Source organism: Notamacropus eugenii, chromosome 2 (genome assembly GCF_028372415.1).
Source record: "Notamacropus eugenii isolate mMacEug1 chromosome 2, mMacEug1.pri_v2, whole genome shotgun sequence".
Classification (NCBI taxonomy): Eukaryota; Metazoa; Chordata; class Mammalia; order Diprotodontia; family Macropodidae; genus Notamacropus; species Notamacropus eugenii.
The window spans coordinates 508,332,059-508,337,683 of NC_092873.1; positions in this window are offsets into that span (position 1 = coordinate 508,332,059).

Here is a 5,625-nt window from a genome sequence, read left to right on the forward strand (position 1 = left end):
GTTGGCCAGAGATGTGCTATCTGCACCATCGACTCATTGAGTTTCCTTTCTGTGAACGAATCACATCCTGTTATTGTGTGGACACTAAAGAGGGGAGGACCAAGGCAACAAGTGAGGAAGGGGAACAGAGCACCTGGCAGAGAGCCAAGGAAAGAGACAGACAGAGACAGAAGAGAAGTGAGAGGAGAGATACAGAGGCAGAAATAGAGACAAAGAGACAAAGATGGAGACAGAGATAAGAGACACACTTCACTTACAACCTTGGCAAGTCATTTCACTCTCTGAGCCTCTGTGTATTCATCTGTAAAGTGGATATAATAATGCTTATGCTGCCTACCTAGCAAGGCTGTAATGTGGGAAGCCATAAAATGTTGTTATATTTCTCTCAGCCTCAGTTTCCTTCTCTGTAAAAAGAGAGAAATAATCTCCTACTTTGTGGTATTGTGAAGATCAAATAGAATAACATACTGTAAAAGCTTTGCAAGTAGCTTGTAAATATTAGCTATTTTTCTTTACTGTTCTGACAAGGACAGGATGGTGTCCTGGAGAGAGTAGTGGATCTATAATTGGGAAACCTGCCTTTGAAACCCAACTCTGTTATATGCTACTTGGATGACTTTGGACAAGTCACTCAAACTCCTCTAGGCCTTAGTGTCCCCACCTATAAAAATGAGAGATCTCCCTGCTCTAATAGTCCATTGTTCTCATACTGTCCAAGAAACACACATTTGACTACTCTAGCCCAAAATTGTGTAGGGTGGGCCCAAAACAAGAGGACAGTTTGCTGTTTTTCAAAGTAGGCAGGAGATAATAAGTGGGGGAGATGAGGGTGAGAGGAATAGATAAGGGTTCTCAGATCTCCTATCACTTCTCCCTTGGGGTGTGGCAGGATCAGCCCTCAGTCCTGGGGGCCCTGAAGCCCTCCACAAGCAGATATCTCAGCCAACTCAATTCCCAGCCCTTCAAAATCACCTCTCTCCTCATGCTAGGGGAGGAGGTTGTCTCCACTCAAGCCAAACCAAGGGCCAACTCCTTCTGCCACACCTAAGGGAAATGAAATTTCCAGCCTGAGCCACACTCCAGAGGCCACTGGCCAAAGTATGGGTCCAAGCTGGAGTGTGCAAAAGAGGTTTCATACACACACACACACACACACACACACACACACACACACACACACACACACACATACACACACATTTTCTCTTTTTTCTCTCTCTCCCCTCTCTTTCTCTCCCTAACTTTCTTCTCCTTCCCTCTTCCTCTGTCTCATCCCTCTCTCTTGCCCCTTCTTTCTCTTTCTCATCCCTCCTTCCTCTCTCTCCTCCCTTCCTGTGTCCTGTCTGTCTCTGTCTTTGTCTCTGTCCCCCCACCACCACCAACATGAGGAAACAGACCCATGGCTAACTGCTACACCAGAAAGATCCCATCCTCTAACAAGGCAGGCTCTGACCTTCCCTGAGAAAGGAAGGGGACTGAGCTCAAAAGTGACAGGCAGAACAGATGTGTCCTAGAGTCAGCTCTGACACTGACCCACCATGAACTCTCGTAAGTCCCTTCCCCTTTAGAGCCTCAGTTGAAACTTTCAACGGGTGTCTAATCCAGCCTTTACCTGACCAAGCTCACCCCATTGTCAACAAGGAAACACAAGGTCAGCCTGAATAGACAGCTTAGAAAACAAAACATCATGGTAGTGCTGGGAGGACCTCAGAATGTAGAACTGGTTCCATTACAAATTACCTGGGCCTCCTTAATGTAGCAGGTAATTGTTTTAGGCTTTCATAACTGATTTACCATCCCACTCACCACATCAATTCTTCCAAACTTTTTTATCCCTCCTCAAATCTTCCATAGCTCCCTTTCCTCCATCCTCTCACATAAGTACCTAGTTTCATATTTCACAAGAATAAAACAGAGGCCGTTCACCCAGAATTCCCTCTTGTCCCCTTGTCCTCTCAACCCCATCTCACATCACTAAAACACCTTCTGAAATTTTCTCCTCCTTCAACCCTATCTCAGGAGAAGGGATGGCCCCTCTCTTTTTTAAGGCAAATGGCCCCTCTCCTTTTTAAGGCAAACCCTTCTTAGATAAAGGATCCCATTTCATCCCATCTTCTCCAGCCATTACTCCTTCTATCATCCCTGCTTTCTTGCTTATCTTCAATCTCTCCACATCTATGGCTGTTTCCCTCCTCCCAACAAACCTGCTCATGCTTCTCTCCATCCTTAAAAACTCTTACCTGATCCACCCCATCCTTGCTAGCTATCATCCCACATTTCTTCTGCCTTTTATGGCTAAACTCTTTGAGAAGATTGCAGACAATCAATGCCTCCCTTTTCTGAACCTTCATTTGGGTCATACCCCCTAACCTTGGATGCCCACAAAGGCTCCGTCCTGGGTCTTCTCTTCTCCTTCTAGACTATTTTTGCTTGGTGATCTCATTAGCTCCCATGGTTTCAATTATCATCTCTATGTGGATGACTCAGATTTATTTGTCCAGCCCTAACCTCACATCTTCAGCTTCCTCTTGGACTTCTCTAACTAGATGTCCCATAGACATCTAAAGACAATATGTCCAAAACTGAATTAATTATCTTTCCCCCTTAAACTCTTCCCTCTTCCTTTTGCTGTCCAGGGCACCACCCTCATCCTAGTCACCCAGGCTCTCATCCCATGAGTCATCCTCCAGTCCTCACTCTCCCATTCCCCCATATCCATTCAGTTACCAAGTTCTGTCATTTCTACTTTTATATCATCTTTCCTGTGACACAGCCCACCCTGGTGCAGGCCCTCATCACCTTACACGCAGACTATAGTAATAGCTACTGGGGATCAGTTTGCCTCCAGGTTCTCCCCACTGTGAAACTGATCTTCCTAAAATGTAAGTCTGACCCCATCAATACTACGACACTCAGTGAACACCATTGGTTCCCTATTGTCTTAAGAATCAAAAACAAAATCCTTCCTTCCTATCTGTCCAATCTCCTTACCCCCTCCCCAGCTCCACCAAGTATAATACAGTCTAGTAATATCAGAATCCTACCTATTCCTAGCATAAGATCCCCCATCTCCAGACTCCAAGGATTTTCCCTGGCTGTGCCTCATGCTTGGAACTCTCTCCCTCCTTAACTACACCTCCTACCTTCCCTGGCTTCCTTTAAGTCTCAAATAACCTTCCACCAGAAGCCTTTCTGAATCTTAGTGCCTTTCTTCTGAGTCTACCCCACTTATCCTGTTTATATCTTGTTTGTACACAGTTGTTTGGGTGCTATCTCCACATCTACCAAATCAGGTGGTCCTATATCAAGCCTCACCATCCTTGGATTTTCTGCAGCATCTGATACGGATGATCAACCTTTAGCTCTTCCTTGACTCTCGCCTGGTCCTCCTCCTCCCTCTTTCTAACCCATCTTCAGCCTCCTTTGCTGGTTCATTATCCATGTCACTCCTACTAACTATGGGTGTTCTGTAAGGTTTTGTCCTGGAGTCTTCTCATCAGCTCCTGATGATTCAGTTACCATCTCTTGTCTATTTCCCTTGTCTTTAGGCTATGATGCAACATGAGATTGTGGGAGGGGATTCGTCCCTGTTACCCCCATTTTTCCCCTTCTCCACTCCACACATACACACACACACACACACACACACACACACACACAGAGGAAACAGTGACTGGCAGCAATTCATACTTGCCAGGTGATCTGAGGTTCCTTCTGATTTTCCTTTCCTGAGCCCAAGCATCAAATGCAAGAACTGAAAATGAACTTCTCATGACTTGTGGCTTACCTTACCTTGAGCAAACCCAAGGCCAAGATTCCCCAAGTTCACTAATTTCCAAGTGATAGAGAGCTCCTCAGGTGAACTAATCAGGCACCTGCCTCCTCAACCAGATATTTCTGGGAAAAGGCAGAGGACCCCTCCCAGAGGCATGCCCTGACACCAAAGGGCACACCATTCAGGGCAAGAGAACTGGACCTTGTCAACAAGGCTACAGCCTGAAGTAGTTAGGGCAGTGCAGGTCTAGGTTAAAGGAGGGCACTTACTTGATGGCCCCAAAGTGTATTTACCTTCAGAGCAATGAACACCTTGAAGGCTTGTCTTTCCATACCTGTTCATGGGTTCCTATGAGTGCTTCACCTCTTATTCAGTCCCCCTCAAGGTGAAATAAAGGCAGCACTGTGCCCAGCACCCATATTTAGTGCTGAAAATATGTTATGCACTTTTGGGGAAACCTAAATATATTGTGGTGGTTTGCCCAGGACAAAACTTTGTGGGGGGACAACAAACTAGAGAGAGAAATTGGCCCTCAAGATGAGGCCAAGTCCAGCATCCTTAGGAGACCCTAGGCCTTTGATCATGGGGTGATACTGGGAATATGCCAGCTAAACAGTTAGAATTGTTGGAGACAACTAGAGTAAAGACAGATGGAGTCAGGGAGAGAGTCAAATATGGACTCCCTTGCCCCCACCACTTTGCATGCTGGGGTGTAGCCTTAGAGGGGCAGTGGGATATGCTTTCTTTTCAAAAAGCCACTGGAGTCTCAGTTTATATGACAGCTCCTGAACAAGGGTCTATTGTGGCAGCTGTCATGGAGCTGGTGGGAGACGAAGCCAGGGAGCACTGGGAAGGGAGGGAGAGTCTCTAAAAATGAACAAGAAAGGTCTACCCAGACAAGAGAAGTGGAATTGTATGGACCAATCAACACACCTGTGGAGGATTTCAGCAGCCAGTCCTAAATCACCCTGGATGCATTTTAAACCTTACACATCGCAGAGTTGTATATTAGGACATAGTCCTATGGGCTATAGACTCCTCCAACTATTTGGAGTTTCTTCCATTACTAAAATCCTATGACTCTAAGTGTATTGCTTCAAGGTCAATAAACAGCAAAGTTGGGATCTGAATTCAGATCCTCTGACCTGGTTCAGATCCATGCTCTGATGCAAATTAGTCATGTGACTTTGAGCAAGTCATGTCACCTCTATGTGCCTCAGTTTCCCCTTCTGTGAATTCAGAATGATAATTCTTGAATTGCTTCCTTCGCAGGACTGTGGTGAGAAGAGTGATTTGTAACCTTACTGTGCTAAAGAAATGGTCCTTCCTATTTTTTCCTACCCTACTTCTGCCCCAACAGCTGTTTGGAGAGAAGGAAGTCAAGGAGATTGACTGGACAAGAAACAGAAATCACAGAATTCTGAAAGAGAAAAGACCTCAGCAGCTACTAGGCCCACTCCAAACCCTCCAGGAACCCTCTCTGCAACATCCCTGAGCAAATGATCATCCCATCTCTGCCTGGTGCTCTCCATGGCTGGGGAACCCATTGTTAGATAGCTCTGATGGTCCCAGGTTTTCCCTATATGTTTCCATCACTCCTGGCTCTGCTTCTTGGAACAAGGACAAATCTAACCCTTCTCCTAACCTTTACAGTGAACAAATAGAGCCATAGAACCTGAAAGGGGAAGGGACCTTGGAAAAAATCTGGTCCAACCTGACCTTCAAGAGGAAAACCATCTTTGACAGGAAGACAAGAGGTCTCCATCTTCTCCCTGATAGCTCTCCCAACCGTCCAAAGCATTCCCTTCTTCCCATCTTCCCCAGAACAAAGATAGCACTGACCAGCCACA